This window comes from Rattus norvegicus, chromosome 7, assembly GCF_021556685.1.
Source record: "Rattus norvegicus strain SHRSP/BbbUtx chromosome 7, alternate assembly SHRSP_T2T, whole genome shotgun sequence".
NCBI lineage: Eukaryota > Metazoa > Chordata > Mammalia > Rodentia > Muridae > Rattus > Rattus norvegicus.
This window is the reverse complement of record NC_141540.1, coordinates 94,823,846-94,848,813: the sequence shown is the minus strand read 5'-3', so window position 1 is coordinate 94,848,813 and position 24,968 is coordinate 94,823,846. Positions and strand designations below refer to the sequence as shown.

General features: G+C 38.2%; 1 protein-coding gene across 6 annotated transcripts in view; it reads left to right on the top strand.

The window, feature by feature from the left end:
- Positions 1–24,968, top strand: part of Samd12 (sterile alpha motif domain containing 12) — a 497,054-nt gene that overhangs the window by 120,528 nt on the left and 351,558 nt on the right. The gene's annotated exons all lie outside the window — the stretch shown is intronic.

The window sequence follows — 24,968 nt, the reverse complement described above, 5'->3', positions numbered from 1 at the left end:
TGATTGACCACTGATCTGTTTGCCCAGTTGACAAGGAATAGACTTAATGAGAGCCAATCTTGGTTGTTAATTGGATAAATCTGGGAAGAGGAGAGTGAAGAATTGTCTCTATCAATTTGGCCTGTGCACATATCTGTAGGACATTTTCCTGATTGCTGGGGTGGGATGGGGGTCAAAACTAGGCAGGTTGGCCTGAGCTGTTTAAGAAAGAGAGCCGAATATGTGTCTGGAAGCCAGCCAGTAAGCGGCGTTCCTTTGATACCTCTTTTCAGTTTCGGTCCCCAGCTCCCTGTTCTGACCTCCAGCCTTTTTCACTAGTTGTCTTCCGAGGCCAGTCTTTTTTTTTCCCTTACTTGCTTTACTCATATTTATCACAGCAACAGAAACCAAAATAAGAGAGAAACATATTTCTGGTGTTTCCTTCCATAAACAAACAAACAATGGTATATTGGTTCTCATTAACCAAAATTTGTCTGGGAAGCCCAGTATTCCATGGTAGATTTTGTGTTGCATAATGATAGGAAATGTTTGTATTTTTCCACTTTATTTGAGAGTTTTGCATAGAAATTTGAATGTTTGCATTTTAAGAAATACCCATGGCTCTCCAAACAGAACTTTAGGCCTGGGTGGGCCCCACCATGATAATTGGCACAGCAGAAACTCAGCAAGCATGACATTGAGGTTTATATTATGAAATCTACCCAGAGTTTCCAACCTATAAAACATTCATTCACTCCTATACATTATTTTAAATATTAAGAGATTCCTAAATTTGTCAGTTGATCTGCTAGACATCTCATATGGCCTGAAATAACACAGTAAAATAAAGAAAATGCAGAATTGTCAAATCATCTATACTCCTTCTCTTTGCTGTATGAACATTTCAATTTTCATTGCTGTCAGTTTCTCTGAATAAGAACTGATGTTTTTTCCACATTCCGGACCTATCGCTCTGAGTGCTTTACAGGGGAATAACCAAATCTGATTACTCTCTACAGTTTCGAAGGCTCATATTTATTTATTTATTCTTTGGTAATTTGGTGAGCATTTTGTATTAAAACATCCCTTTTGTTAACAGCTCAGCTTCATTCTGCCATTGTAGATGGGTTGTCAACGATAAAGAGTAATATTTGAATTCCATTAGATCTTTTGTGAAGGAAAATATAATATCCCAGACTGTCACAGTCAGTTCATTTTTTAAATGACACTACCGTAATGAACTTTTACTTGAATTTCACAGGAAACTTCAAGTTTTCATAGCATTGGAATCAGTAGTGAGTGTGTCTGTTGTTCCTTTATTTGATGAAGTGCTTTCTATAAGTTGAATGCTGACAGGTATTAGCAATTTTAGCTATTGTCCCAGCTCTTGTGGGAGGAACCCTGTAATACAAAGTAAAGAAATTTTCTCCTCTGTTCTAACCTTTTACGAAATGATGATTACCCAAGTTGCAGATGTTGGGTACATTGTCCAGCTGAGCTAGAGTACCATCCTGTAGATGTGTGATGCCTTCTCAAAGGCTTACAGGATAAACCTGTGGAGGAATGTTATTTTCACTTGATTTACTCGTCGATACTTCTGACTTGGTGTAGCAAATAACTCTGCTCGGTGGTCAAGACCAAGTGATATAAACTACATTATTGTTTTCCTTAACTGGCAGTAATAGAGTGTTATAAAAGAATTCTCCTTTAAATGCGTATCATTGCCTTCCCTGCCTCAAAAATGATTAAGTTACCGGGAAACCCTTTGTTTCTAAGTCTATAATTTGTCACAGAATTAGAGGAGATGTTTGTCAATAAAATTTCTTGGGAGAGCTGGGAGTGTGGCTCAGTGGAAGAGTATTTTTCTGGGCACATGTAGAGCACTAGAACAAAAGGAATCTTTACAACCTACCGATGCCTGCGGTGATCTTTAATCTTTCTTTGGGAAATTGACACACCTAGAAAAAGAAAGTTCAACTCACCCAAAAGATGCCTCAACATATAAAAGAGACACGTGCTCCACTATGTTCATCGCAGCCTTATTTATAATAGCCAGAAAATGGAAAGAACCCAGATGCCCTTCAACAGAGGAATGGATACAGAAAATGTGGTACATCTACACAATGGAATATTACTCAGCTATCAAAAACAACGAGTTTATGAAATTCGTAGGCAAATGGTTGGAACTGGAAAATATCATCCTGAGTGAGCTAACCCAATCACAGAAAGACATACATGGTATGCACTCATTGATAAGTGGCTATTAGCCCAAATGCTTGAATTACCCTAGATCCCTAGAACAAACGAAACTCAAGACGGATGATCAAAATGTGAATGCTTCACTCCTTCTTTAAATGAGGAAAAAGAATACCCTTGGCAGGGAAGGGAGAGGCAAAGATTAAAACAGAGACTGAAGGAACACCCATTCAGAGCCTGCCCCACATGTGGCCCATACATATACAGCCACCCAATTAGACAAGATGGATGAAGCAAAGAAGTGCAGACCAACAGGAGCCGGATGTAGATCGCTCCTGAGAGACACAGCCAGAATACAGCAAATATAGAGGCGAATGCCAGCAGCAAACCACTGAACTGAGAATAGGTCCCCTATTGAAGGAATCAGAGAAAGAACTGGAAGAGCTTGAAGGGGCTCGAGACCCCAAAAGTACAACAATGCCAAGCAACCAGAGCTTCCAGGGACTAAGCCACTACCTAAAGACTATACATGGACTGACCCTGGACTCTGACCCCATAGGTAGCAATGAATATCCTAGTAAGAGCACCAGTGGAAGGGGAAGCCCTGGGTCCTGCTAAGACTGAACCCCCAGTGAACTAGTCTATGGGGGGAGGGCGGCAATGGGGGGAGGGTTGGGAGGGGAACACCCATAAGGAAGGGGAGGGGGGAGGGGGATGTTTGCCCGGAAACCGGCAAAGGGAATAACACTCGAAATGTATATAAGAAATACTCAAGTAAATAAAAAAAAAAAAAAAAAGAAAAAAAAAAAAAAAAAAAAAAAAAAAAAAAGAAAGTTCAACTCAAGAATTGCCTCCACCAGGTTGGCCTGACATCCTGTGTATGGGATATTTTCCTGGCTGCTAATAGATGAAGGGTCGCCTAGCCCACTGTGTTATGTGTCACCATCCATAGGCAGATGGGTCAGGCTTTAAACAAAGGTGGCTGAATGTGAACTGGTGAGAGGTGCTCTTACATGGTCTCTGGTTCGTTTCCTGCCTTCAAGTTCCTGCCTTGACTCCTGCTCTGGCTTCCCTTGATAATAAACCATATCACCTGTAAGCTAAGAACTATCCTTTACTCCCAAGTCGCTTGTGATCGTGGTATTTATCACAGCAAGAGAAAGCAAAATACAATACATTCTCAGGCTGGAGCCCCACCCTGCCTTGACTGGCCTGTGTGGCCCATTGGGACTGATTCCATTTCTCTTTTGCTCTAAGTACTTGATGATTTGGTATTATTAAAAATTTGATGGTTGGGCAAATCCCTCCACACAAAGTTTTTTTTCAATTCTCTTGTAATTATTTAGCACTTAAGGGATATACGCATACTAAAACGCATTTCACTAGACTTATGATCTTTTCACCTCCTCGTTGAAGAGCAATCCAAAATTGCCCCAGAAATTGATGTTTTTCTTTTATCAAAACATTATTAACCTTATGGGGGAAAGGCTAATATTCTTGTCATGTTTTTTGTCATTCTTTTATCACTCAAGCGTCAATTCACTGTCAATATTTAGGGCAGAATATTATTAAGAATATAAAAGGTTATTACAAAGCAGATTTCATATGAAATTTGATCCATCATTTCCGTATGATATCAGACTTTCAATCATTTCTTAACATTAAAGTTCTAGTTTTAATGTTGCCTGTCCCTGGATTAATGTTCAAAGTTGAAGAGTAAAATGAGTTTGGAGATGATTATTTGATTCATTCTTTTTTTATACCACAACCTCTGCCATACTCTAACTTTCTGATTACTCTTGGGAACTAGGTGGAAAAGAAAAGACAATGTGTATTCTCTGAGCACTTGCTGTGTATTGCAAATTGTTTTTATATTTTATAATCATGATAAAAATGAATCCCCTGTCTCAATAATACAAATGAATATAATAAGAAGTAGGCTGGGCAGGTGAGGTTTAGGAATATGAGATAATGGACGAGTTTCATATTTTATCTTCAAGATAACTCAGAAACTGGAAATAAACCAAAATAACATCAAAAAGTCTGCAATTATTATCAGTTGTGAGATTGGTGGCTTTTACTAATTTAAAGTACAAATCTTAATTATCTGTTGGATATTGTGTAAATTGCATTGACTTCCTAGGACTCAGTTATTTTAATTCACAGAAAAAGAATAGGAAGTATGTAGGTGGCATGGTGATCACACCACACTTGGCATTCGGCTTGATACATAGCCTTTGTTGTGTGTTTTGTGGTAGATATTGTCCTCATGACCTAAATTTTCAAAGAGTTTACAGTTTAGTTATCAATCACCAGTATATATTCATGTGGATGTATTGAAATATAAGGTCTCATTTAGGAAATGCAGAGAAGACCGAGACAATATGTTACTTCATTTAAGCTTTGAATAATGTAAGGAATGTTTGAATACATCAGATGCCTTTCTAGGGAATAATTGCACAAGCAAAGCTACAATGGTAAAAGTCCACAGCACCAATAGGTTGATTAGTGTGGCCACAGTGTAGGATGCATAAAATACAGTCATGCAACAACGACCAACACAGATGAAGTTGTTTGCATCTACACTGCTTATGTAAGATCTGAGAGGCTATATTTCTTACTCCATGTAAAGTAGATTTTCACTGTAATGATCTGAAGGGATTCAAGGCTAATTGATTTATAACCACCATGCCAGCGGCAGCCGAGAATCCTTCCCACACAGCGTCTTCATACAAGCAGAAGACATGTGCCAACATCCTTACGGCTGATGTCTCTGACCAGCCCTATATCATACTGCTAATCACATGTTCCATCACACAAATATAGTCATGAACATTAGATGCCATTGTTTGAGTTGTCTAAATTAAAAGGTAACAGTTTTAAAGCTAGTCAAGGCTGGTGTTTTTGTTACAAATGTTAATCCAAGAAACTCAAAAGAATGTCACTGACCTTAAGGCCTGTCATCTTGTGCTAGTTAAGATATCAAATCCATAGGATGCGTCATATTTCAGGGGACAACCAAATAGTTTTTTTTCTTAAATGTATTAATGGATCAAAAGTCCAGGCTGATAAAAGGCGCACCCTTTTCTGATTTCTATAAACATGGTTGATACATCAGCAGGGTCTCCTTTTCCTATAGGAACTGGGAAAATGACAGAGTAAGTTCTAAAATGTTAGGCAAGGTGGACATGTTAACCAAGAGCATAGAGGCCTCTCCAATGATCTTTACCCAACATCAGCTTCCAGAGACCCATTCTAAGTAATTTCAGAGTTTTTAAATACCTGGTTCAGAAGAATAGTAAGTTATTAACATTAATGAATGATCAACATGCTTTTAAAAATAAAGCAAAGGCCTGATTTAGTGGGTAGATTTCACCAGGAGTATGTAATGCATTAGGAATCTCGGGGAGTTCTAGGAAAACAAGGTGCTAACCTACAATCAGGATCCTCAGATTTCCTTTGACAGTGTGTCTGCTGGTCCATCCTTCTGGTATAGTGGCCCATGGCTCTGTTTTCTGTTAACCTATTCCATTGGGATGATGATAGCTATGGAATCTGAAGCTTTCATTACTAAAACAGTAATCCGGAAATATTACTTGAATTAAAACTTTCTTTTGAAGGGATAATGGTATTGGAATATTAATGAATAATGTTATAGCCAGTACATGAAAGGATAGCTAAATCCTATTCGCAGGCCCATAGAAGTCTTTCCAGTAGCTGGTAAAATAAGAGGGAGATTAATTCATCCTTTTTGGATATTGTTTCCTTGCAAATTTTGATATACAAAGCTCTAGTAATTGAGTTCACAAGGAATGGTCTCTTTCTAAGCTGGTGGATGTACTAGGATGATATCTGGCTTTGAGTTATAAAAAAAACTAATTATACGGTAGCTTAAGTGCATGGGTGACTTTTCTCACATGGCACTGAAGCCCAAAATATGGAGCACACGACTGCATCCCAAATGTGTAATATCTTCAATGTCGCAGGCCCCTTCGGCTTTCCTCCCCTGCTTTTCTTTGCACCAGTTTTTCTGTTTGTATGACTTCAACCTGACTAGTCATATTTGAATATGGCCAAGTCCAAAGAGGCGAGATCCAAGGAACAAAGATGCTATGCCCTTTAGAAAGCAGTTTTCTGTGAGACTGAAACCTTGTACTTTCAAACCATAACTCAATCACATGTTTAGTTTCAACGGAACCTCCAAAGAGAAGTTTTTATGGTTCTGTCCTGAAAATTAAGAGTTCGGCTGGCTGGTAAGAAGAGTGATTATTATAGAAGGAGGTAGCATCGCATAAAACATTTATGAAGCTTAAATAAGCCCAGAACAAGTAAACCCTGAGACCTGCTCAGCTTCTGTTGCTTTTCACCAAAATTCAACTTTATATGCCATCTTAATGTCCCCCGCCCTGTGGCATCTTGACACATGTGGCATCAGAAGTCTAAACCCAATGTGTTACCACAACTATCAGGGGCTCTAGAGAATCATTTGCCTTTGCCTTTTCCAGTTTAAACTGTTGGCATCTCTCTGCCTGTCTTCCTGCTGCTGTCTTCAATTCTATCTCAAATATCCTTGCCCCTGACTCCTGGGAGTGTTCATTGGATTTATCATCCATCTCACATCCGAGTTCACTGGATTCATTTCAAGATCATTCCATCTGCAAAGTTTCTGAGAATTAGAGTGCAGGAAGTTTTGATGGCCATCCTTCAATGCACGGTGCCTCTGCTAAACTCAGATTTTCCAGGTTACTCTAATCCTTTCTGAAGAAATAAAAAAAATTAAAGGTCCATCTACCACTTGATCCCCCTGGATTGAAAAAGGTTAATGCTTGGGCCCTCTTGATTTGTGGACAGAACATGAAGGTTTATTTTGAGGATTAGATGGATCTGATCTATCCACCTATCCACTGCAATAGAGCTGTCATCTGAGCTTCTCTATAATAATGTCTGGCCCAGGATAAGTGGCCTCAGAGTCTGTCTCTTTGCTGTAGCTACAGTGACTATAGCTAAAGAGAAATATATGGCTTGATGTCTTCTTCCTACTCAGCTATGGAATTAAGACATAGACAAATAGGAGGAACTCTGCCATGTGCTAACACAAACAGAAAAGAGTATTTTATCCCTGGGTATTGTACAAAGCCTGTTACAGCACTATGAAAACAAGCCAGTAGAGATGAAGAAGCTTTCTGATCACACTTAAATGAACCCTGCAAGCTTTTAAAAAATGACTGGCCTAAGGTTTTCTGGAGCAGATTGTGTGTGGGTGTGTGTCTGAGTCTGTATCGTTGTATGTATGTTTCTAGGGCCTTTTCTTAGTTTACTTTATTTGTTTTATTTGTTTTCCATAATTTGTTTATCTTGTTTTATCCTTTCCTTGCCTTTCCTATTTTCCTTTTTGTTTTCTTAAGAGCAAGAGCAATAAGTCATGGATTTAGAAAGGTGGGGAGGGAGGTAGGAAGGTTTGGAAAGGAGATGGGAGAGCAAAAACCATGATCTAACTATATTGTATGAAAAAGTTTATTTTGAAAAAAAATTTAGAAAAAGTAACTGGCCAGTACAGGACCACTTTTCCATTAGTGGCATAAACACCATGGGAATAACCAACCACTTTTAGATTGGATTTTAAGTCCCCCTCCACAATAGGAAAAATTCCATAACTGCACTGTTACCAGGTCAAGAATTTGTGACAAGGGAACAGCCTACTCTATTTCTACTAAATGGACACAGTATTAAACCAACTCCTAATGACTTTTCAGTGCATCTGTAGATCAATTCATCTCTCAACGCTCATCTATTTGCAGTAAATGGTGACTAACATCAAAACTCACAACTGGACAAGGTGCAGAGAAGAGATAACAGAATGCTTAAAGGAAACAAAAGCACCTTCTCCTCTTCCCCAAGGCACAGAGGTCAGTGTGGAAGAGGGAGCAAAAAGTGTCCAAGAGCTAGAGGTGGTGACTACAGGAAATATGTTTTGGACACATGGGGAAGCCATGCATAAGCATTCACAGTGACTGGAACAGCCTGTGCAAAGCCAGGCCTAATCCCAACGTGAGAGGGGAGATGGATGTGAATTTTTACCCTTTGACATGGAGTTCTTGGCAATTGTTAGCTGCTGGTAGAGAGGATGACAGTTTTCTCTCAGTACGTAGCCCTTGTAAAATCGACAGTGCTGCAGTGGAAGGCCACATGTCAAAGAATTGGTCTTGAAAACTATAAAAAGACAATCTAAGGACATACAGTTGGGTGGGTAGAGAAGGGAAGCAGATTTGGGAAGAATTGAGGGGGGTGACTATGATTAGAACACACTGTATGGAACTCTTTAAGAACTAATAAAAATACTAAAGATAAAGAATGGTTGATGTAAATTGTAACAGGAATGGAAGTCAGCCAAGGAAAATATACCCTATAGACTATTTTGGGGGTAGATTCATTTAGAGCCCCTTTCAGGATATGGCTTTTAAGACCATTAGATAAGAAGGTTTGCAGTCTAATCACCATCTGATATAAGCAACTCGAAACATTCTTCTCATTTCCAAAGTCATACCATCCATGAACTGTAACTCAGTGTTGTTTTATCTGTTTTAGACAGACTCTAAAAACTCATATCAGACAGCTACCTTGAGACAGGGTTTATTTTTGTTTTAGTTATGATTGGGCGTTCATTTTAGTTGCATGTTACCTTGGGCAGAAGAGGGAATAGATGGAAGATTGACAAGAGACTTAAGTAAAGGAAAAATGCAGATGAAGGCAATCTTGACATTCTCCCTCCTGCCTCTAGGTGGCGCTTGGTTTCTGATTAATGTCTAGCCTCAAAGCATTTTCTGAGTTCCTCAGAAATGAAGAGACATAGTCTTGCAAACATGGTGTTGTACCTCTGCTAGCTTTGTTTCACGATAATGAAGCTTTCTGGCAGTTTTCTATAGTCAAGGAAGAGTATATTATGGGAGTGTTCGTGGCCGGGCTGCTGTGCTTGGTGGCACACACCTATAACCTTAGTACTCTGGAGGCTGTCAGAAGGACTGGTATACCTTATGGCCTGAGCCACATATTGGAGTGTTACTTCGTTGGAGAAAAAAAATGAATAAAACTACAAGTAGATAATATATGTGATGCTGGCTACAGAGGAGTAAACACATATCAGCACTTCATAAAGTTTGTTAAATGAACAGACCTTCCTAACGCATTCTATCAAAGAACTTGCCTCATTAAAGCCTCACTCCCAGGCACAGAAGTAATCACCAAGGACTCTTAATTTTCCTTTATGATGCAGTATTTGGGAGAAGAGCTTATTTTCTGGTATGAAACCAAACTGCAATGTGTGATACATTTCCTTTGACTCCACACAGACAGCATTAATGGATTTATTTTAAATTGTTGTTTGTAGAACGAAAGCAAACTCCAAATAATTATATAAAATTGTTTTTTAATGTTTGCATAATTTTTTCATCATTAAAAGCCACCAGCCTCTTTAATATTGAGGCACAATCAACCATTGGACATAAAAAAATCATTACCTTGACACTTTTAATATCTCTGTCTCGTACACAGATACAGGCTCTCTCTCTCTCTCTCTCTCTCTCTCTCTCTCTCTCTCTCTCTCTCTCTCTCTCTCTGCGCTGCATGGTTATTTATAGTGCCTGACACAGTGGTGCCTTATTCTGAAAAATGCATGGTTTGCACTCAAACTTTAATATGCAGATTGAAGGAATACAGGAAAATCTTTATTCTGGCACTTTCTGGACACCAACCTGTGTATTTGTCTTATTGCAGTGAAAAGACTAAAATTAATCTCTTTTTATATTTTTACAGACCCTTGCTACTCTTGCCTCTTCCTTCCATTTCCAAAGTCATCGCATCCCTCAACTATAATTCAGTTATGTTGAAAAGCGAACCGAATCTGTTTGCCAGGATGGTTTTTAAGACATCTTTCAGAATCACAGAGGTGGCTGAGATGTTCAATGGGTGTTTGCTTTGAATGTAATTGTGCCCATCTTGCTCACCCCGGATCTGAATGAAAATGTCCTCTTCAGTACAGAGATTTGAATACACAGGGGATCATTAGTGCTTTAACTTTTCCTGGTTTTACAACACTGAAGAGGGAAAAAAAAGTCCTTCCTGTCATGTCTGTTTCCCTGACACCTAACCTGAGAATGTGAAACAAGCTGCTTGGGAGTGGTAAATGGTTGTTTTCATCTCTGCAAGTAAGAGCATTCATCAGCAAAACAATATGCAAAAATAAAACGCTAATGCTAATGTGCATTTGTCTCACATTAGCCACAATTACGTATTCATCAAACAGTCTCACTGGTCTCATGAATTGACTGGCTTTATAATAAAGAGACGTTATAAATGTGAACTTATATTTATTTATATCTTCAGGATAATGAAAGATTCTTTTTGGCTGCTATAATAAAATCCTTATAAGATGAGGTCTGAAAGTAGTCCCCCAATAAATGCACTAATGAGCTAGTTTAAAGTGATCTGCATGCCAACAGCCCAGGCGCTTGTTAAAAATGCAGAAGCTTGGTACTTACTCCTGTCCTCTGTGGTCCAGAGATTGATCTGCACTCCTCGTTTTTGTTTTCAGTTTCAAATGAGTGACTCTGTTAGGCATGTCACAGATTAAAAGATAAAGGACAAATAAAATAACAACAGGCAGATAGAGAGAGAAACATCATCAAATCAGGTGCTTCCAACATCCATAGATGATTGGAATTGCCTTATTGAGAAAGCAAACAAAGGCAACAACTTATGGCAGAAATTTTCCAGGGAAGACACAGTAAGGCTGGAGTTCAAAGTCCCTCCATGATGATCTTGCGATTTTCTGTTGTCACTGTAGACACTGAAGAAAAAAGCATTTATTCATTAATTTGTTTGTGTGTATGTGTCTTTGTGTGTAAGTATATGTGCACCTGTGTGCCCTCCATGTTTGTGGGGACCAGAACAAAGTTGCAAATACCGTCTGCTCATCTCTCTCTGCTTATTCCTTTGAGAAATAGTCTCTCCTCAAATGTTGGGCTAAAGTTTTCTTCACCAATCTGTAAGCCTGAGCAATCAGTCTCTCTTGTCACCAATCTTCCTCAGAACAGTGGCTACAGGTATGTACAAGATGTAACCAATGAGCTATCTCTGCAGTCCTCAATGTAGGCATTTTTATATTATATAATAAATAATAGTAATTTCCGTTAGAAAGGTTTTTCTGGCTAGTTATTTTCAAGGACACATCATTTCTACTCATGGATAGTTTTGCTGATCTTTCTCCTTATTGCAGGGATAGTGGCCAATCCTCCCCCCTAGACAAGGTGCCCTAGAGGATACTTTGATAGAAACATGCTCGGGTGTCTTATCTACCCCACATTCACAATTGCATTCTAATTAAGGATAAATAGCATGTGACTATTTACCAATTAATATATGGCATACTACAGCTCTCACCTGCTGAATCTGAACAGGCATTTTTAAAGATGCTATCTGTATACATGCTAACATTTGAGAGTCATAGCACTGGTCTCTGTATATTGGCGTAAAATTATGGAAGCAAATCATTATGACATACAAACACTTAGGTAAACATGCTTTCCAGGTATCACTTACAGAGCCAAGTCCAAGCTGGAGAGATTCTCAGGCTGGATCCAAGAAATTATTTTAATAAGTCTTCCTAAGACCAGAAATTTATACTTTTTGAAATGTTTCATCATGATTTACTGAGAAATAAAAATTGTGCTGTATTCATAGTGTACACTACATTGTAAATTAAGTATATGTTGTAGAATGACTGGATTAAGCTAATTAACACATGTACTTCTGTATTTGTTTTGTGTGTATGATGAGGATACTTAGGCTATACTTAAGCCTTTTTACAATGCTTCCCAGACTGATTTTGTAAGAACCAAGATTTCTGAAGAACTGGACCCGAAGCTGACAGCTTTAGAAATCGCAGTTTAGAGAGAGTGGCCAAAGGGAAGTTTTATACTGTAAAAAGAATTCATGCAAGATTGGCTGCAAAGTACAAAATGCTAGTCAGCCAGAAGCTTTTTAAGGAGGGCCACAGAAAATGAAAACATGAGGCACTCACTCCACCCTGCATCTGACTGTAGTGTGGACTAAGTTCAGGTAGAAATCCGCAAGGCTACAGTGCTGTACTAACCACAGAAGGAGTCAGGAATGGGCGCCCAGAAAACCAAGTACCTGTGTTCTGAATACTACCCTAATCGAATGTAAGAAATATTTCTGTAGAAAGGAGGGAGGGAGGGTGGGAGAGAGGGAGGGAGGGAGGGAGAGAGAGAGACAGAGAGACAGAGAGAGAAACAGAGAGAGAGACAGAAAAGACAGAGAAAGACAAAGAGACAGAGAGATAGACAGAGAGAGACAGAAAGACAGAGAGATGCAGAGACAGAGACAGACAGACAAAGACAGAGAGATATACAGAGAAAGACATAGAGACAGAGTGATAGAGATAGACAGAGAGACGGATAGAGAGAGAGACAGAGACAGACAGACAGACAGAGATAGAGATAGAAAGAGAGAGGGGGGAAGAAGGAGGAGGAGGAGAGGGAGAGGGGGTAGAGGAATTCCAATGACAAACATTGTATTGGAAGACATGACATGTTTCTTGGTACTCAATTCAACATCTCCTCTGATGTCCATAGCAAAAAGAAGACAAGAAAGGCACCCAGCGAACTGTGATAAGGGCAGTTTTCTGTGGCTGCTGGCTGCACCTGACCATCTTGTTGATTATCTTGAGACTCTGAGGTGGAGGAGGTCAAAGCCTTTTAAGTTTTTCATTACTGAAGGATATTTGAAGTTCTTAGATTTCATCTTGATAGCACAGAAGGCTTTGGCCAAGATTCACAAATTGTTCTTTTATCCACAGGGATCATTTAGCAAATTGCAATTTTCAACAGTTTTTCTCTAGTTCTTCCAGACAAGGTCCTCTCTGAGCACATGCAAGTTATATCCAACACTGCATTTCTAAGGCTTTTATGGATGTTCATTGTCAGCACACCAGGGAAGCTGCAGGACCACTATTGAAAATAGCAATAAAACATATTAGTGCAATGTGATTTGGGTTTGAAAGATTAAATGACTTGGTGGATGTAGGATTAATCTTGGAGTTTGAAATCGAACAAATACTACTTGCATGTTAGAGTAGACCACTGGCAATCACTGGTTGCAGGTAACAAACATCTCTCCTCTTTTTCTTCTGGGCTCCTAGAGCCTGAACTTTCTGGTCTCCTATTGAGTAGGTGATTCTAGCTAATTAGCTCTAAGTGGAGATGGTGTGTGATTGAATGTTCTGGCTTTTAGGTAGAGGCTAACTAGTCCCTTCCTTTGTTAGTGCTGACCACTGAAGCCTGTATCAGGATGTGCCTCTGCTTCATGAGTACCTGAGTGAACTACGGGTCTATATTAGTAATTCTTCTCTTTGCTGTGATAAACATGATTCAAAGAAGGAAAAGTTTACTGTGGCTTACGATTTCAGGAAACACAGTCCACATTGGCAGGGATACATGATGGTTGGGCTCTGTCATTAGCTGCACAGTTTGTGGCTTATTCATATTGTTATTGAACATAAGGACAGATAAGACCAGAAGCAGGGCTGGGCCATATCCTCTAGACCTACTAGACATTTATACCATCTAAGCACTACATCTCCAAAGTTCTACAACATACTCACACAGAACTATCAGCAGCCAAGTGTGTCTAAGAACATGAGCCTCTCTTGATGGGCATCTCTTTCAAATCAAAGACATGTACTCTAGTCAACACATAAAATCATTTTATTATTAAATCACTAATATCTTGCATTGATACTGCAGTATAATCTGACATACACTAGCAGATACGCACTCTTAACTGTTTAAGAATCAGAGAATGAGAGGATGGAGAATGAACTTAGAGGATCAGTGAGCATCTATGTTAAGCACTTTCCATAAACCATATTATATACCTATTTATATTTGCAGCTTCTCCTATGTGTCTAAGACTATCTACATTTAATGAGTGAATAAAATCTATATTTCTATGTTTAAAGTGAACTCTGTGGATATGGTCGTTTTTGTTATGACATATTTTAACAATATCCTTGCGATTTCTAATATTATTCATCTTTTCTATGCTTTTCTGTCTTAAGCCAAGGAATTTTAGACAAACACTAACCTTTTCTAAGGCACAAAGCTTGGGTAATATATGTGCGTGTTGCTATTAAACTGCCAGCATGGGTTTCAGAGGAGAAAGAAAGAAAAGATACAATCGCATCATTATAAATTCAGTGCAGTAGATCCCCAAGTTTGATTTGCTGGCAATGCCTGGAGACATTCACAGACCTTTAGGAGCATTGTAAAGTAATAAATGTTACAGGTATAACATGCCTATCGAGCAGATGTTAAACGTATTAGTGTATACTGTTTGATTTTATTTTTCATTGTGAACACTATGTCATTCTCCTTTTTCTTTTATGTACCATACTAATGAGCCTGTCCTCACGGAAATAGCATATTGTGCTTTATACAGGGTCTTTTAGTGGAGACTGTGTGGTCATTGAAAAGACTAAATGGATTTCAAATACCCTTCTTTAAATTAAATAGGTTTTGTCTCAGCTTTACTCGTAAGCCTGTTGGCCCTGAGAAAGACTTACATGTATATGGTGATATGCCTTATATAGCGTAGTCTCTGCCTTCTGTCAGTTCCTCAGTTACTGCTTCCTATTTTTTAATTCATACTGTAATTCTTTTGTGGCCAGTGTGTATGTGTATTCTATACATATATGTGTGTGTGATTTGTGCGTACATACACATATATACATACACATGTGTGTGTCCATGTGCAAGTGGAAGACAGAGGTCATTATCAGATGACTTCTATTGTTCTCCATTTTAATTTTTGAGATACAGTCTAACTTGAAGATTAGGTGACCAATGAGCTTCAGGAATTCAAACTTCCCCCAGGGCTAAGGGGCTGTGACTTAGCCCCTGTGAGTGCTGTGACTGGATTTTCATCCATAAAAAAGATCTAAATGCAGGACCTGTGCTTGCATGGCAAGGAATTTACCAACTGAACCATCCTATGTTCTCTGTTTCCACTTTCTTTAATTGTTTGTTTCATATTCAATAGCTGATTTCAACATTTTTTCAATATTAACTCTTAAGTAGATTCTACTAAATCCCTGACATTTCAGAACTTATTAGTACTTTCTCTTTCTTTGATCTTATATTGATCTCAGCCATCCTCCATGCTTAATAACTTTTATATCCTTTATCAAATATGTTGATTATCAAAATGGCACATTGTTCTCAAGTGCTTGTTATTGTTAGCATTCTTCTGCATTCTTAAAGCTAGCAAGAGAAAAGTTCTGAGAAGGGATCATGTACTGTGAGCCCCTTAAATTGTGTTATTTCATAATAAAATCTTATGAATTAATATTAGTAGCAGTTAACATTGAACATCTATATATGGCATATTCTGTGATATTTTGCATATATTATGTCATTTAGTTTTCCTAGATCCCTAAGAGGAGTGTGTTGTTGTTAAATCTACTCTACAGATGGAGAAATGGCTATGGAGCAGGATTAATAAGAAACTGAATTGTGCCCAAGACATCAGAAGCTGCTCTTTATTCTCCAAATCACAAATTTAACTGTAAGCAAGAGAAAGAGAAGCAAAGGCGTTTCATAAGTAACTGAGCAGAAACATTGCATATCTTCCAGACTATCTTCCCGTCTGTGTCAGAATTCATCGACTTACCCATTTTGACCTTGGTGGTTAATACACATTTATTTACTACTTGAAATGATCATGTGCTAACCACACCCAGATGAATTTATATGAAGTGCATGAGTGTATTGAGTATTTCTAGATGGAGAGTGTACATGAATGTCACGATGCCACACTTCGTCTGAGTCCCCGACATTTCCTGTTCTAAACGTCCTGTGCTGTGATTAATGCCAAGATTCCCTGTGGTCTTTCAAGAGCCTGGTAGCTCATCTACCTAGTGACACTTATCTAGCTTGATGCACCCTTGGCCAAGCTTACCCTTCATGATTTCTCATCTTCTACCAGAAAGACTGATGACAAAGTGTGTTTACTGCAAGCCTGACAACATGACAGCCATTCATATCACTTGCTTTCCGAGGACTACCTCGTGAGAGTCTTAGAAATCTGTACCATACAGACTGTCATATTTTATTCTATGGATAGGGACCCTGAGCTTAGTGAAGGCTTTGTAACTGTTTATGATAGTGTAGGTAGGACATTACAGAACTGCATAAACCCTATACTGGGGAATAAATGGAACACATTTGCCAGACACTCATCATATGTTTGGTGTGAGACCCAGCTGCACACTCAGTGCAGGGAGATGGATTTGACCTTCACAATCATGTAGAGGAACATGTACACAAGGTACTAGAAAAATGAGTAGGTGAAGCATGTTGAGGATAGACTGGTCAACTCCTGAGGAGAGCCTGAAGACAAGGTCAAGGCCTCCTTTGATTTAATAGCCATTAGTGAGATAGATCAGTTCTCATAATAGAGGTCACACTTGAGTATAGGCTTCAGGTTCTCAGGAAATAAATGCAACAAACAGTTATGAGTGCTGTGTTCAGTGAGGACCTAAGGGCTGTCTGCATGGCTCATTTTTATCCTTCTACAGCTGGCATTAAATATAGTTTCATAAAAGTAAATGGCATACGTGGTACCACTAATTTGCAGAGTGAAAGCTGGTGAGGCTGTCAAATTACTTTCTTGTTACTCCTCCTCATAATCCACTTACTGGTTTGTAATGGGTGAGTTACTACTGCCCAGTTCTGATGTCCCAAATGGCATTAAGAGACTAAACTAGAGTATTGATAACTTCTTCTAGACGCTAGAATTTAGAGGGTCTAGGAGAGAATTTATTTTCTTATTTTATTCAGTTTCTAAAGGACTTCTCATTCCTTAGTTTGTGGCTTTTTCTACCATTTCAAAGCCAGCCATATCAATTCTGCAAATCTTTCCTACCCTTATACTCTTGAATCCTTCTTATAATGATTCTTAGAATCCTGCCTTCAACGTCATGTCATTTGTGAAGAGGGACATTTCCTTCTGCAAACCATGGCAGAGACAGGGGAAGAAATTCCTCTACCCTTTGTTTAATAGAATCATAGAGATAAGCAGAAGTGAAAAGATGCTAGCAGAATGAAAGACCATCTGGAGCAGTGGTTCTCAACCTGAGGGTCAGGACATATCAGATATTTACATTGTGATTCAGAAAGGTAGCACAATTAGAGTTACAAAGTAGCAGCAAAATAATTTTCTGGTTGGAGGTTCACCACAAACTGAGGAACTGTATTAAAGGGTCACAGCGTTAGGAAGGCTGAGACTTACTGCTCTAGAGGCTTTTGATTGTGAGCTGATGAGGTCTAAAATAAAAGCAGTATAAGTGGGAACGGAAAGAGGTGATCGCATTGAGAGAAATTAGCATGTACAGCAGTTGCCATTTAGCTGGGTAAGTAAAAGAAGAGGAGGGAGAATTCAAGAATGACCTTAAAGTTTCTCATGGCTGCCTGGCTAGCAAACGTTCTTACACAATAACTTTGTGTAAACCTTTAGGTACGGCATAAATATTCTCAGCCAGTACATTCTTAGTTGCTTTGGCTTCTAGCAGATCATTGGTGTTGGTCCCACCTGCTGGCTATTACATTTTCTATTATATTTCCCTGTGTTTCAGGCTGTTGTTTTATTCAGGGTAAGCATCAATGTTTTCTGCACTAAATTACACTTTAGAGTAGTATTTAAAACTGGCATAGTACTGCAATTTTGGTAAAAAGAGTTCGGATGAATTCCTCTTGTGGTTTTTGATGCATTTAGGAAAATAATTTTTATAAATGTTTCAGCTAAATAAATTGCTTTTTGCAATATAATTGTAGATTATTGACTTCCAGAAAAACTTAGAATGCTGTATTTCATTTATGGTTTATAAATAATAGTTTAGTTTGAACATACCAGGCTCTCAAGAACCAATGCAATGGTTTAATGCATATGAACCCATAAAATGATTTAACTCATAATATGCCCTAAGTTCCCTCTTTTGCTTCATCAAGTTATGTATTTTTTTCAAAATAAGAAAATATGTTTCTTTGCTCAAAATTTAAGGATATGTGGTGATAATAACACAAGTAAAATCATTAAAGTATAGAGGTACTGATGACCTAGAAGTAGATATCAAAGCAGCAGAGGGCCATGGGATCAATTAGAAATGGAATGGACCAACGATGGTTTAGCTGAACAATTCAACCACTGCTGCCCAGTTAAGCAACTCCATTCTCTCTAACTTAATTTAAATATATTTACTAAGTGCTTACTGTTAAACATTGTTTTCATAAACTGAGAATATGCAATGTATTTATCGAACAGACTATTTGTATTCAGAGTATATAAAGCTGTCCTAAAGATCAAAAGAACAAGCCACCTAGCTTTGTAAATGGTCAATGACTCAAGTAGATACTACAAAATGTATGTTAATGTTCAAGGCCCTTAGTTTAGCCCAGCACTGGAAAAATAAAATACCGTAATAGCCACTACATTCATCAAATTGTGTTTACCACTTGAAATGGGAAATGTAAGCTAGAATCAAAGTGAGATGAGATCTGACACTGAAATGATGGAAAATACTGAAGACATCAAATAATTAAAAACATTAAGAATATCAATTATTGGTGAGAATCTGGAATGGAGTTGTTATATATTCCATGTGGGAATAAAAAATAATAATAATGTAGTTGCTCCTGGAAAACAGTTGTCAAATTTTTATACACTCACAGAACAACTAGAGACTTAGTGTGAGGCTCCACGTCAGATCTCTGGTGCCATAAAAGAAAAGGGTGGAATGCTAAATATACATTTGCCCAGTGAGTCAGCAACTCTACCCCTACATATTGCTAAATACATTGCAAACACACAACAACATGATTGAATCAACATACACTGTTGAGCACTGAGAAACTAGACACCAAAGCATTTGAATAGACTGAAGAATCAGCTCATGGGTGAAGCCATCAATCCTGAGCATTAAAGAAATAATGTAAGCAGAATCATATATATCTATAATATGTATCCATAATATATCATATATATGTTTGTATATATATTGCACTTATGGAAGTACAAAAGGATACAAATCCAACTTGATCCTAAAGAAACTGAACTCACTGTCAATGCTCATGTCTGAGTCAAAGGAAAGTTCACATTTCTGTGGCTGTGATGAAAATCCCATGACAAAAGCAACTTATAGAAGAGTTTATGGTTTGCAATTCCAGAAGGATAAGATACTGTCATGGATGGGAAACATGGAAGTATGTCACAGACATGGCATAAAAATAATAACATGAAGCTGAGAATACACATCTATAAAGCCAAGCATGAAGCAAAAGAGGAAGTACGACATTCTAAGGACTAGAGCGACATACTTATATGGATTAGATTGGACTATTTGGTTCATGAATGAAAATATTCCTCAAAACTGGTAAAATTCCATGAAATTATACATATATATATATTCAATGTTCATATATAATCTTACCTAAATTTTTTTTTGCTTAACTATAAATGTACTGATGGGCACCATAGAATTCTCTACCTGCATTGATTTTTTTTTATACAATGCCATAGACAAGGACATTTCAGACAATGACTTTAAGAAATTCCTTGTGTATCAGCTTTATGATATGGGGGGGGGGGTCTCAGGAGCATAAAGCCTATAGAAGCACCAAAGGGAATTCAGGTATTCAAGATACATGGCATTTGAGAAGATCCTGGAATGATGGAGAAGGGTGATTCGGATGAAATTGAAGAGGTAAATAGGGAGAAAGTTCCATAATAATCTAAAAGGAATGAAGATATTCACTTAGTCAAGAAACTCTGTGTCATAGTGCAAGAATATGAAGAGGGACATAGAGAAGGTGGTAGTTACTGTTGCATAAGTGAACAAATAAAACGAGAGAACACTTTAAAGAAGATGCAGATCTGGGTTATAATCAGTGTCAGAGAAGCTCACATTATAGTGGCCAGGTCAAGCTACCGTACCCCAAGGTCATGTTTGTTTAGATCCTTTTTCTCTAGTCAGGCCCCCTTTCCCCGCTCCTCTACCTCCTAATGGTTCATGTGGATTGAGTCCATCACGATTTTAACCATTCATTAGCCCAAAGCTTCCTCAAGGTAATACGTTCTGGAAAGCCCCTCACAGACACCTAGAGGCAAGCACTACTTATCTTCTGGGAATTTCTCAATACAATCAGTTGATGATTAAGATTAATCATGACAGAGGGTGACCGATTGTGGGCAAGATCAAGCCTGTGAAAGTTATGTGGAAACTAGTAAGTTTTGATATTTACCCATGGGCAATACAAACTCATACTTGGTCTTACTTTTTAAAATTACATAACTGCAATAGTGATGCCTAATGAGGTTTTCACAAATGTTATGATCTGTTTTCAAAATCATTATCAAGGCATCACCAAACGGCTAAGAGTAAAGGCTTCCTGTCCTAGTTGGAACCTTATGTAACCCTGTGACACAATTCTGGGCAATAGGATGTAAGTGGGTGTGTTCTTTGATGGATTCTGGGGGTGATCTCAAGGGAGGAACTGAGATGTTCCCACTTTTTCCTCTTTGCTTCCTTCAGGAAGTCATATGTAATTTCATCTTTAAAGATGATGGTCACATCCCAAAGTCAGATTCTTTATGTACTGTGGAACGTATTATATGCAGATGTATAGCCCTGAGTTGTGAGCAGTAAGAGGTATAAAGTGTAGAGAAGACAAATCTTGATTTGGTTCTTAGGTTTTGAATTTTTACAAACCATCTTAGATTCATTATTACTCATAAACACAAAGGTCCGTTTTCTTTTTTGTGATTTTTTTTTGTTCCCTTCTGTTTCTTTATAATTTAAGGACAGAGATGATAGAAATGAGGCATCCTGTCATCAACACGAAGAGCATCCCCTGGCTTGTTCTTCCAATTTACGTTAACGGCTGCCTTAAGGTATAGGAAAATGATAGGCACGATCCACAATTATAAACTAATTGGCAAGAATATCCGAACAAAATTTCAATAAATGGGTTCCCTTCCCTTCTAGTTTGTCCTAAGCAGAGCTGATTAGCATCTTAAAGAGGAGCCGTGCATGACTCCCATATCTGAGTAGTTGCAGAATGTTAACACATCATAATGATTTGCTACATCAACGATATCAGAATCATTATATTAAAAATACCCAAATGATAAACTCTTAACACACTTTTCTTAGTAGAGGTTGCTCCTATCTGCCAAAGGGAAAGACAGGTGGAGGGAGTACAGAGAAGTAGTGAGTTGTCTAGAATCGTTCTGGTGAGTAGAGCTCCATCTTCTCCCTCATCTCCACCATGTTTTCTCTACGGGTTCCATATCCTAGCAATAACCAACAATATGTGTGCATGTGTTTTTTTTTCTCAAATAAATCATGCTACTTCCTTTCAATGAATTAGACAAAATGGAAACTAACCTTAGAAACACAGCCATTAAAACTAATGCACTTCAAAGGATATTAGGAGCTAAAAAAATGTTTCAAATGATTTTTAACAGCTTTATAAATACATCATCCAAACAAGATTATAATCTCTAGTCAATATAAAGAAATACGCATCTGTTGAATTAGGTGATTAGTACTATTTACAACGGCTCTGGCAGTTGAGTGAGTTCCTCGCTACCTGCCCCCAATGTTCTAGATCCCCAAATGAAAGACATACACATACAGCTTATATTTTAATATTCCTGAAGCAACTCAAAGGCAAGGCCACATTAAACTTCCATGTGGCTTTCACACTCTCCCCTCTGATATTCCTGAATTATTATTTACTGAAACCTGTATTCCATCCTGGCCCCCCTGGACCCACACCTGCAGCACTCCTGGACCATGAGCTCCTACATCTACCTGTTGGTTATTTCTCTGTCTTTCCCTTATCAGGCCTGATCTTTCTGCTTCCCCACATGGTGGTTCTGTCCCATCTTCATCCCTTGGTCCCCTTGCCCTAGAAATCTAAAGTCCTGCTTCTGTTTCCCTGTCTGGTCATTGGCTGTCACTAATTTTATTTAACAACCAGAACCAACTCGGAGCACAGACCCTAAGCGTCTTACAAGCAGACATGCAAATTCCCGGTGTAATTTTGGGAACTCAATTAACATAATACAAGATTTAGAACAAATCCACAACACACATCAAAGTTTTTAAACACCAGAATGAATTATTGAAGGAAGTTCATCAAGGTGGTTTCTCCTGAGATCTTTACAGGAGAAAGCGGGTCATTTATCTTAGATAGTTTAGAGGAAACTTCATATGAGTTTAGAGACAAAAAATGATGCCATTTGAAAGTTCCTTTTTCTAGAGTAATCCCATATCTAATAGTCAGTTTGATATCTTTTTTTTTGTGCTAACTGGATACCTTTTATAATACAGATCTGCCTTGACAATGCTCATTTCAGATCTTTCCATTTTAATTCACCCGCTAAATGTTTTACTTCACAGTACATATGTTGGTGTTTCTGGATAACAATACATTGGAGTAAATATAGCCTATTGGTGAAATTAATCACACTAGAGGAACAGAAAATACTGTAGCTGATAAATGTGACAAGGCATGAGGCTATGATCTGGGGCAATGCTGGGCCATTTAACAATGCACAGCGATGTAGACCTGGAAAGAACTGAGATCAAATTTTATTTTATCATTGTTTTCATCCCTAGGTTTCATTTTTGTGTTTTCTAATGGAGAAATGAAAGTGTTCGCCTCAAGAAGTAATTTGGAAAATAAGACTGAAATAATAGTTTTGAGGGGCTTATCACAGCCTATAATCCCCCCCTCCTTTCTTTGTTAAACAGTCACACTGGTCACTTTCAGTCCTAGTAGCCTAGATGTGTGAATAGAGTTCTACAATGAAAGGAAGAATCCTTGAAACACATTTGGCTCAGCCGTGTCATTGTTGATAGATGACATAGATGTTCTATAGCTCCCCTAGAACCACTCTGAGCCCATTTGTTGCCATGCCTTCGTGCTGCTAAGACTAAGTTACATAGGCTCCTTGTCTTCTGCCTTATGCTTCGGAAACACTAATAGACAAGCAAAGAGTGAGAAGAAAGTTTGTAGATTATTGATTCTCCTACTCCCCCACCATTGGTTGGAGATTTGAGCGTGGCAGCATTCTGCTACCAAGACATACTCTTGAGCAGTACTTTGACTTCGTCTTATTTTCCTTGTTCTTGAAACCAAAAAATGACATCTGCTTCCCATGGATGGTGGATCCAAAGACGCTCCATTCCTCCTTGTTGCATCTCCTACATCTTTCATTTTTTTGTCAATGATACATGTTGTGTCTATTTTTATTGTCAATATTGCAATCAACCATGAATTCTATGGCTCAAAGCATCATGTTATATTACCCTATGTTTCTGGCTGAAGTCCTATGTCAGCACGGTACATTCTCTCCTGGAATACATGAGGGAAAGTCTGTTTCCTCATCAATTTTATCTTCTAGAGATTGTCTAGACTTTTTGACTCCTAGTCCCTTTCTCCATCTTCACAGGCATCCAAAGCAGCCTAAGTGACCTTATGTCAGTGTTCAGTTACTGATACAAAGTCATTGAAAAAACCAACTTGAAAAGTAAAGAAGTAGCCTGGCAAGGTGATTCAGTGGGTAGCGGCTCCTGTTGGCAAGCCTGGAGATTTGAGTCTGATACTCTAGCAAGCTGTCCTCTGCCCTCCACACACATGATATATAGGACATGACCATACGCATACAAAACAAACAAACAAATACATACTAAATAAACAAATTAGAAAATGAAAATTTACGTTTATATGTTTGCTTTCTTACAATAGTGGAGATTAAACCCAGGTTATAAAGATTTATTGTGACTCATAAATTTCAGACTTGTCAATCAAGTATCATTATGTGACCAACAGCTTTTGGGCCTGTGATGTTGTTGGCAAGCCTGGAGATTTGACAGTACATCATGACAGCATATGACAGAGGAGGAATATGACATTATGGCAATCGAAAAACAAAGATCAAGACAGGCCAGGGGTGAAGTCCCAATATCTCCTTTACAATTTCATTCTGATGATCAGCTTTGTAAAGGTTCTGTCACCAACCTATACTATCTGACCTAACTTTAAATGTGTGAGGCTTTGGGAGATAGTCAAGAAGTAAATGTATGGCAAACCTCATGTCGCTTCTTCAGGATCTCCCCAGTCACACCTTTAAGGTTAGGCCTGCCCAAGTAACCGATGTAAATTTGTTTATCACAAGGTCCCTAGCCTAGCTCACAAGAGCAAAATTCATTTTGCAATGTAAAGTAAATATTTATAAGTTTAAAATATTAGAATATGGAGATCTCTGAGATTTTCTCTAATTCTCACCATTTACCCCTTTGTGTCACCTGCTTCCTTTCAGGACCCAGATGTATGCCATGTAATTTCCTGTAGTGGTTCTGAGATGAAAATTATTTCATATGTGTGGAAATTAAGTACAAAAATAAATCAATTCAGCATGTAGTTGTCATGTATTTCTGGCAGTGGAATGGTATTGGATAATTTTTTTACAACTAAAATATCCAAAACTTTTACATTTGCCAGTGGCTAAAACTGCCCATAAAATCCCATAAAGATTGGTTAGCTTATGGTGCATATTAAATTTATAAAATGAAAATATCAAATGTAAATGCAGACATGCATACAACCTACTAATTCTATTGAGCAGAAAACATCTGCCTGAAAAACATTTAGAAA